Below are 11195 nucleotides of genomic sequence, written 5' to 3' on the forward strand. Positions count from 1 at the left end.
TTAACTATCAAAAAATCTCTAAGTGGAGCTGTGACTCAAATAATAGAGTACTAGCCTTGAGCAAATGTCAACAACAACAACAAAAGCAGCTCAGGGACAGAGCTCAAGTGGCCTTGAGTTCAAACCCAGTGCCAACACACACACACACACACACACACACAAACACACACACACACACAAAATGTATTATTCTGTGATTACTATTCATGGATTCTATTCGACCACATGCACTATAGACTAACATCACCCTCAACTGTTGAAATATGAACACATGAGTAAACCACCTCAACAAAAACTTAGATGACTGAACATAGAAGGCTGAGCAATGTGATTAAGCACATCTTACCAATAATGTTAATCTGACACATATTTAATAGTATTAGAACCATTCTTGTAGTGCTACACCATAATGACGCTGGACAGGACTTCCACCACACTCATTGAATGGCTGCACTCCCTCAACCAAAGTGTCTGATTACACTGAGGTGAGCAGAGACAGCCCCATCCTCTTTATTTAGAAGAAAACCTGAGAGGACCCAGTTGCCACCTGCTAGTGTCCCTTACAGCGTGATCAGTTCACAGTGGGCACGTGAAACATTTTTACTAGAGCTGTGCAGGAAAACAAATCATAATTGTCTTTTTCTCATGAATAACGAGGTCCCAATATAAAATCGAGTCATAAGCTCTTGATGGGAACAAGAGGAAACAAGAACTGGAGCGATAACCAATATTCCTTCTACCATGTGGGAGAAGATAGGCCCTAAAATCCTAGAGTCCTCATTTCCATGCACATCATTTGTGTGACTATTGAGATGATCGTCTGACCAATTGCTTTGTCCTAGAGTGTCCCCAGAGCACCTCTGGCTGAGGTAATAAACCTTAGCTTTTGAATCCTAATCAGGAAAGTGTGTTTGTGGATGGGAAAAGTTGGGACTTTAGATAGGAGCCAGGGCTAGGCTGTGGTGACATTAGGGATCAGAGTGAGAAAAAAGTAGGAAGAAACAAAGACCATAGGTGAGGCCTTAGCAAGCAAGGACTGAAGAGTCAGACTAAAGCCATTTTGAAGTCAGGTCCCACTTTACCACGCAAACCTGAGATAAGCAGGCCCTGTGAGCAAACCCAGGACAAGCTTATTAGGGCCCAGCCAGTCAAGACCTCTAACCGCCTGGGAATGCTTAACTCTAACCGCCCCCAGAATGCCTCGAGCCCTGAGCCAATCAGATTTGTACCTGTGTCCTAATCTTGCTTGCTTGATCACCTGATGGCTGTAACTTTGTTTTTTGCCTTTATAAGCCCGGTGCAATCGCAGCTCGGGGCTTCCTCCTAACCTCGGCTGTGTTGGTGGGTAAGACAAGGCCCGAGTTGCAGCTCGCCTGAACAAAGCCTTGCTTTTGCATTTCGGACCGTCTGGCTCTCGGTGGTCTTCTTGGTGGTCTTCTCGCGACTTAGGCATAACACGACAAGAATGAACAAGAGGAAGAAAAGAAGCCAAGAGAATAAAGGCAAGAGGAAAGGAAACAACAACAAAATGAAGAGGAAAAGTAACAAAATGCCAAGAGAGACAAATCATGCAGAAGTATTGTGAATGCTTTGAGATAAAGGAAGTGAAGTTAGAGAAAAGGGAAAAGGGGGAGTGGAAGAAAGAGTAAAGTATTCAAGTCCGAGGGAGGTAGTGTTGGAAAGGATCTCCTTTCAAGGTTAGCCTGGGGGAAGAGAGGAGTTAGTGAGGATTCATCTAAACAAATAAATTGAGCATGATGGCTCACATTAATAATCCCAACTATAGAGGAAGGATAATGATGACCCTTAGGGAGGGAAGGGGGAAGCACAGGCAAGAAGCACAAGATCCTACCCAAAAAAATAATTGAAGCAAAAAAGGGCTGGGGCTGAAGAGAAAGAACACTTGCCTTGCAAGTGTGGAGCTCTTTTGGAGTATTTAAAAAAAAAAAAGATAAAGTATATTCCAGTAAGATTATAAATAGTAAGAGAAATGGTCTTTAGAGAGGATGTATATTGTATCTGTCTGAATGAAATTATTATATTGTATTTTACTTTATTCCTTTGGAATGACAACTATTGCTTCTATTATATTCCTTTAATAATATACTAATCATCGCCAGGTACTGGAGGTTCACACCTGTAATCCTAGCTACTAAGAAGACTGATATCTGAAGATCACAGTTCAAACCCAACCCAACCCAACAGAAAAGTCCATAAGACTATCTGCAACTAACTAGCTAAAAAGCTGCACTTGAATTATGGCTCAAGTGGTAGAGTGCTAACAATAACCCAAATGTGTACTAAAGGCCCTGAGTTCAGGTTCAAGTACCAGCACAAATAATAGCAAGATAATAGCCATAAATTAAATCATTTTTAAAGTCAATTTTAAAGCTTCCTACAATGCTTTCTAAATGTTTCTTTCCTATCAGCTGCAGATTGGATTTTTAAAACTATGAAAAGTAATCTTACAAATCTTGCCAGCAATTTTTAAAAATTAAACTGAAAAATCAAATCCAAATATTTCACACTTTATGCTGATGGATCAGATTATAGTTCTATGATCAGAAATAGAAGCATTTAATAGACACGTGTTGATGAAATGATACAATCTTTGGCATTCACTAAGCCTTTTCTATTTTAAAGCAACACTGGGGATATTAAAGAAACTCAACGATATCCTGGAGAAACTGGGAGCCATTGGGGGAGGGGTCAAGTTTGTATCTAGACAGGATCTTAGTAGGGAAATGATACAAAATTAAGGCAGCCTGGACAAGGAGAATGGTCATGGGGACGGAGAGAGAGCCCACTTAAGGTTGGCTCTCAGTGTATGAAGTTGCTCATCTGTACTGTTGCATAATTTCCTCTAGCAGAATGCAGGGGATAATGTGTAAGGATCTGCTTGGGAAACTGACTGACCTATAAGTTCTTTAATGACCTTGAGACTTAAGACTATTCAGACAAAGATGATGCTAGGCTATGATAGCCAATCTAAATGGAAAAGGTAGAAAGCCAGAAACTTAAACAGATAATGCTGAGCACAAGACATCTACCCAAATGTCTAAAATTAAAAAGAATAGAGGTTAAAATTGCTAATGTTACTTTGGACATTTGTCAGTGTCTACCACACCTTAGGACTTGACTATCCCATTCAAGATAGTATTTTATTACCTAAAAGGAAAAGCACACATTTGTCCTAAAAAGGCATGGGAAAGAATACTTACAGCAGCCTCTGTCTATTGAGAGTGGACTGAAATCACTATTACGTATTTACACACTGAAACAACATAATGTTTCTTTCAAAAACCTGGCCTGTTCCCACAAACATAACAATGAGTACAAGAAGCAGACAGAGAAGATTACACACATTGGTATCTTATCAGATTTATAGATTATTTGGAAAACACAATTTTTTTTTACAAAGTTGTCTTCCTATATAGACATATAACGATCAGATGCCTATTGGAAGTTTTGTGTGTCTTGGCAAAATTTGTCTTTTCCCTCACAGATGTCATTTTGCATTCTGGAAATTTTGCCCTTTGATATTCATACATTTGTCACAATTTTAAATTTTTAATTTATTACCTGTAAGTACTTGTACAAAGGAGTTGCCATTTAACAAAGCAGTTTACAGGTACAATATATCTTGATCAATGTCACCCCTTTCAACATTCTCACCCATCCTCTCCTACCCACCCCTTCCCTCACTCTTCTTAACTTTGTAGGGTATACATTGAATTCTTGCCTTCATTTTCCCTCTCTTCTCTTCATTTTTCTACCCCTTTCCCCTTGACCCCACTCCACTCCTTTCAAGTACCCAACTCCAAGTGTTTAATTTGCTAAGCTTTGATTTTTGGCTTTCTAAGGAATTACACTATTTGAGCGCTCCCTTGAATCTACCATATTTCAGTTAATGTGTTTGTATACACTTACATACCACCCAATGTATTTAATTAGGAGTTTGTAAACTAAATCTAGTTTCCACATATAAGGGAAAACATGGATCCTTTGTCTTTCCAGTTATGGTTTACTTCACTTAATAAAATGTTTCTCAGGACTTACCACACATTTTAGTAGGTCACTGATTAGTTACACTGACCATTGCTGATATATAAGAAAGCCACAGATTTTCATCAAGATAACTATTGTAATCAGAAGATGTGATTAAGTTTCATATCATATAAGTTCTAGTCATCTTTGAGTTGACTCTTTGAATTTGTACATATACAGTCTCATCCCTAAAGAATGATCATTTTCTCTTTATTACTTTCTAATTATGTTACCTAGAACTTACATAATAACATTGAAAAATAGAATTTACTGTAGTTATTTTGCTACTTTCTTCACTTTAAAGAACTTTCTAACTTTAATTTTATTAAATACGGTATCTGGTACTGGATATTTCCAATATTTAGAAGTTTCTTTACCAGTTTGTTCAGATAATTATTTTCAGGAATAATTGCTGATGTTCATTAAATGCTTTCTGCGATCTCTCAAATGTATTGCTTCTGTACTCTGGTATGTGCAGATGATTGATTAATTACCTTTCTCATTTGAACTGAACCAGTTAGAGAAGCACCTCCCGTGTGGTGAAAGTGCTTTCTCACTACTATCATGGAGCCATCAGTGACATAGAGATTCCGGGTACACAGGGCATTGCCGCTCATGTTTCGTGGCTGTATTTGTACTTTGTTACTTCAACATTTTTAAAGCATGAAAGTGATATAAGTAATGTGGGACACTTCCAGGTTCAATCCAAAGATTAACAGCTTCAAGCACAGAGGCAAATACATAAACTTATCAGTACAGAATGATTCATATTCTTCTGAGTTGTTGGAATATCTGAAATATCTTCCATGGGTCTGATGCTTGTTTTGTGTATGGATTGCATCCATTTTATTAAAATTTTGACATCTCTAAAAGCCCAGGAAAGGTATTAGTCAATGGATAGAATGGATTAGTCAATTGGATAGAAGCCAATGGATCTGTTTACTCAAATTCCAGCAGAATGTCTGGCAAAAGGTTGTCCTGCTTCAATGAATATTGCAGACAATGTAGATGATGAGAGCCATGGGGACAAGGTACGTCCAAGTTCTTAGAGGACAGTCAAGTTTCAAGCACCTAAGTGAGAGACTGTTTCAGCAGGTCTAGAAAGCTGTAAGTGGGAATTAAGATCATGTACTACTGAGCATTAAATGGACACAAGATCTAAGTGAAAGTTGTTTGGGACACTTGAGAACCAAGATTCAGAGAACATCACTCCTTACATGTGAAAAGGGTTTTTAATGAATTTCTTCCTTTTGGTTAAATTACAGAAGGCACTTCCAGAAATTGTCAGCATGAGCTATGCAAGCACATTGTCTGTGGGTACAGAAATGAATCATGCGGACGATCTACACAGGTCCTACATGTAGCACATTCAGAATGCTTCCTTTTCCACAGAACAGAAACCTAGGATTCCTGAGTTGTGTATTATATAGGATCAACTTCAACATTATACAGCCCCACCTAGCAGTCTTAACTTGTGGAGCAATTTGGAGGTAGTGGTATATAGAGAAGCCCTGTTTCATTATCATTCAGCAAATCAGCTCATAGAGGTTGTGACTCCTGAGCTTTCTATAGTTGTTCCTGATCCTAGGGAATAGGAAGAAACATGATAGATTATATATGAGGTTTTCCTTGACACTGGCCTGCAAGTGGAAGGAATCACTTTCAAGTATTTTCATTGGCTAGAAGAGTCATGTGGCCAATTCTGACTGCAAGGAAATTTAATAAGTGAAGTTTACTATGGACTCGTGAACAAAAAACTATTTTGATAGTGAAATGTGAGTCCTTGTAATAGGGCATATTGATTTTTCAGAAGTTTTACTATTATCTTCTTAAAATAGCCAAAAACTTTCCTAATCCTAACTCACTCATTAATACAATATTAGCTTTGTGTTTGTAAAATTTCCAGATATTATTGTTTTTTACCTTGGTGGAATTAACATTTGTCTCAGAGAGATTTCAGCCATATAGACATTAATATTTCTGGAAAGTCCTCATCATACTTCATTCTGGTCAACTTCAAGACAATTCATTCTACTTTTTGCTTCCCATCCTCACCTTGTGTCCAGTGGGAAAGATAGAGCATACATAGGTTTAAGAGCTAGGACACTTAAGTCAAACCTATCTGGTTCAGATCTTTGTCCACTAATCCATCATATGATAACATTCCTTCAGGCCTAAACCAGTATCTACCTATAGCATTGTGTGACAGTTAAATGGGATAATACACATTCAGCACTGAGCCTGATATCTCCTAAGTATCCATTCACATGCTGGTGAATGGTCAGATAGCCATGGTCAAGTAAGTTATCAAGCTGATAACAATAGGTATGAAAGGTGACCCTTTTAGATGATTACTTTATAAACTGTGTTCATCTAAACCTTCTGGGGAAGTTTAAGGTAAACAGAAATATATCCAAGATGTTTTACTGTATCTAGCTCTTCTCATCTATCACCACAGGATAAGCCCCCTCTTTGGAGCTAGCTCTAGGTTGGGTTACAGCCACTGTGACTTGAGTCAAGGAGCCGTAAAGAAGATGAGGCAGCTCATCAGCTGTGGTTCACCTGCAGTGGTGAGCATTGCAACCCACTAGGCTAATCATCTTCTAGAATGTGCCCTCTGGTAAAGAATGTGATTGTTCTCTAGTTAACATAACTGATGAAGAAGTACTCATTTTTTAATCTAGGTATTTTACAAGTTGGAATCATCTCTTATTCCAAAAAAAGGATGCAAATTTGATTACATGCAAAAATCTATTACAAGATAAAGAGTAAGTGGCAAATGGTGCAAGATGGAAAATTTAAGGGGAACAAATAAGATAAAAACAGAGAGAACATTAGGACACAAAATGTGTATCAAAAAGTTTAGTACAGGGCTGGGGAGATGGCCTAGTGGCAAGAGTGCCTGCCTCATATACATGAGGCCCTGGGTTTGATTCCCCAGCACCACATATACAGAAAATGGCCAGAAGTGGCGCTGTGGCTCAAGTGGCAGAGTGCTAGCCTTGAGCAAAAAGAAGCCAGGGACAGTGCTCAGGCCCTGAGTCCAAGGCCCAGGACTGGCCAAAAAAAAAAGTTTAGTACATCTTTTATAAATAGAGGCTAGAATTTGATTAAACTGCCTAGCATCAAAAGCAAAAGTAATGAAACTATTTTATGAGACTTGTTCATTAGTTACAATCATATCCAATTCTGAGTTCTGAGAGATGTTTCTTCATGGAATAACCATAAAGAATGACATGCCACATGATGTAGGTGACATGGTTCTCAGCAACATGTACACAGTGGACAGAAACCTTCCATGATAGCAGCTAAGGGAGTACTGGATATTATTTAATGCATGGTTTCTAATCCTTGGACTGATATCCCTTCTTGATTACTGGCAAAGTAAGGTGACAAGACATGGTAGTTCAAGCCTATAATCCTAAACCACATGGGAGATGAAGATGTGGGGGACATAGTTTGAGGCCACCATGGGCATAAATAAACAAAGAAATCAGGAGATGGAATGTCAGCCAATGGCTGAGCATGGTGGCACATTCCTGCTCACCTGCAAGGGAAGTACAATGGCTGAGTACAGAGGCACATGCCTGGTATTTCCAAGCACAAGTTATAGGATCACAGACTTGCTGGCCTAGGCACAAAGTGAGATCCTATCTCTAAAACAACCAATTGAAAAGGGCATAGAAGTATGGCTCATGTGGCAGAGCACCTGCCTAGCCAGTATGAGGCCCTATGTTCAAGCTAGTTTTGCCAATAAGAAAGAAAGAGAGAGCCAGGCACTGGTGGCTCATGCCTGTAATCCTTTCTAGCTACTGAGGAGGCTGAAATCTAAGGAATGTAGTTCAAAGCCAGTCCATGCAAGATAGTCTGTGAGATTTTTTTTTTTTTAACTCGCTGGTCCTGAGTATTGTCCTTGAGCCTCTTTGTGTTCAAGGCTAGCATGCTACTTGAGCCACAGCACCACTTCTGGCTTTTTCTGAGTAGTTCATTGGAGATAAGAGTCTCATGGACTTTTCCGCCTAGGCTAGCTTTCAAGTGTGATCCTCAAATCTCAGCCTCCTGAGTAGCTAGGATTCCAAGCTGGTGACCAGCCAGTGAGAGACTCTAATCTCAAAATGAACCACCAGAAAGCTGAAAGTGGAGCTGTGGTTCAACATGGTAGAGCTCTAACCTTGAGCAAAAGAGCTCAGGGAGGGGGCCCAGGCCCTGAGTTCAAGCTTCATGACTGACAAAAGAAAGAAGGAAGGAAGGGAGGGAAGGAAGAAGAGAGGGAAGGAAGAAGGAAGGAGGGAGGAAAGAAGGAAGGAAGGAAGGAAGGAAAGAAGGAAGGAAGGAAGGAAGGGAGGGAGGGAGGGAGGGAGGGAGGGAGGGAGGGAGGGAGGGAGGGAGGGAGGGAGGAAGGAAGGAAGGAAGGAAGGAAGGAAGGAAGGAAGGAAGGAAGGAAGGAAGGAAGGAAGGAAGGAAGGAAGGAAGGAAGGAAGGAAGGAAGGAAGGAAGGAAGGAAGGAAGGAAGGAAGGAAGAAGGAAGGATGTTATGAGAGTCCAGAACTTGTAGTTGAAAATCCATGTGCTGGTTTGTGGTTTCTTTGAATTCCTGTGGTCAACTGTTCTAATGTTTCAAAGAAGACTTAGATAAGAATTTTGCAGCAAAAGAAGGATTTTCATATTAAAGTCTATAATTCCTTGCTGGCTTTTTATTCTTACACAATACAAACTATCAGTTTTTTGTAACTACAGGATATGTAAGGCAAAACAGTTTATTGTAATGATAATATAAAATACACAATTCATTTGCTACCCACAAGACTACTTTCTTCCTGTCTATTAAGACAGGGTACGTGTGAGGGGTGTGTGTGTATGTGTCTGTCTGTGTTCAAACATGTAGACTGAGCAAAAAGATATCAGAAAGACTTAATAAGAGCAAAAGGGAAAAGGCAGGGCTCAATTCTGCCCCGTGCAGAAATAAAGAAACACAAAAGTGAAGCAGATCCACACTTTAGGGGACTTGGTCACCCTGTGCAGAAACGGTCCTGTCTTTGGAATTCATTCTGGAAGCAGAACAGAGGTGTGTTTTTCATTATGCCACATGGATTTTCGCATTGAGTATAATTACCAAACCCAGCCCTCAAACCACTGCAAAAACATCACATGTTTCATGCACACATTTTTCCCCCTTCAAACTGACACTGGAGCACCCACCAAGAACCCTGCCCACTGTAGGGTTAGATTAAAAGTTTTTTCCAAACATGATTGCAGCGTGGTTGTCATTCACACAGCAAGCACCTTAAGCTGGTACCGCTTATGTGGAATAGGGATCACACAAAGAGCCCAAGTCAGGGTCGCCCTATGCACACAATGATCTCCAGCTCTCCAAGTGCACTGTTCTCTCTGTCAGACCCACAGTGCTCATCCAGTGCTACATGCTAAGGCCTAGAGGGTCAAGTCAAAGTTTAAAAACAGTGCTAAGAAGAAATAGACAGGAGAGGCTATGTATTTTATGCCTGTTCTCAACAGAAAAGCCTGGTGAGTACAATGAAGATTTCAGATCTGGGCTCTGGTCTTCTTCTCTCTCCATATAGGCAGGCACAGCAGTAGAACCTGAGGTTTCTCCTGATTGTTCAAGTCAAGCAATTGCTTGCTGAGCGCATCCTAGCAGCTTTAAAGATTGAGTGCAACTGTCTTTCTTCGTTTTGTGAGACAAGGTCTTGCTATATAGCCCAACCTGGCCTCAAACTCATGACCCTCTTTTCTTGGACTCCTCAGTGCTGGGATTTTAGGCATGCTCTACGATGCTTCACTTAATGTATCTTTTTGAAGAGCCTCAATCAAAAAGAAGAACATGGAGGAAAAGGGGTCATTGATTTACTTAGAACATACACTACAGAAAGTGATTTGGGGGTGATATCTTAGCAAACATTGTTCTTTCAGCATTTAAATGCCAATAATAACAACAACTCTAGAATGAGACATTTTGACCCCTATGACAGATGAAGAAACTGAGCTGTTGATTGTTTAGCAAGTCACAAATAAACCCCGAATTTGAACCTATTTCTTTTGGCTCTAGTATATAATGCTCCTAACCTATCACCAGTCCTTCTCACCTAGAGTTCTCAGAGAGAATCAACAAAATTGTGGAGTTATGAAGCCATTTGGGAGAATGCCTCCAATCCGTTAAACATGGGTTTAGCAGTGGCTACCATCCAGTTCATGTGTAGTATAAGTGGGGACAAATCACAGGTCCACAGTGTGTAGTGAGGATGTGAGAGATCAACCCTAATGCACCCACTGTATATAATGAATTATCTTCTCATCTGAGCTCCCACAATAATTATAGCCATGTATCAGCCGTCAATTCATAGCCTATCTAAACCTAGTAACTTCAGAAAAATAATCCAACTGTACTATACAATGTTTACTAGGAAAATTAATAATGAGACCTGGAATGATGCACAAGCCTGTAATTTCAGAACTTGGATATTTAGGAAGGAGCACTGAGTTTAAGTCCACCCTGGGCTATATAATGAGACCCTGACTCAACAAAAAATAGAAAAACAACTGGGGTGCATATGCAAGGGCCTGGATTTGCTCACCAGTACCACCAAAAAATAGATATGCATTGATGGAAAGAACAATGTTAGGTATATAGTGATGCAAGTAATGTGTGAATATGACACATTACCTAGTCAGAATTAGGCATCATTGCCACAGAACAGAAACATCAAGCTCTGTGTAAAGGATCAAACGAAGAAACTCAGTATTACAACACACAAGGCAGAGCTGGAAGGGCGCATGGTAGATGCACTCTAGACAACAAGGTGAAGGATAATTTGTCTTGATTCTTTTAAAACTACTATAATTACTTGTCACAACAACTTTATTAAGATACCATTTACATACCATATACTATACTCCTTTAAAACACCAAAGTCAGTGGTATAAAATATATTCACAAAGTGGTGTTACCATTATCAATATCTCATTTCCAAATATATTTTTTGCTAGACAGGATGGCTCAAGTGGTAGAGTACCTTCTTAGTGACAAGGTCCTGAGTTCCAACCACAAAAAATTAAGAATATTTTTCCATCACTGCCACCAAACAAACAAACAAACAAAAACTTCTTCCCTAAACCTTAGCAATCACTCACTA

This window comes from Perognathus longimembris, chromosome 4, assembly GCF_023159225.1.
Source record: "Perognathus longimembris pacificus isolate PPM17 chromosome 4, ASM2315922v1, whole genome shotgun sequence".
Lineage (NCBI taxonomy): Eukaryota > Metazoa > Chordata > Mammalia > Rodentia > Heteromyidae > Perognathus > Perognathus longimembris.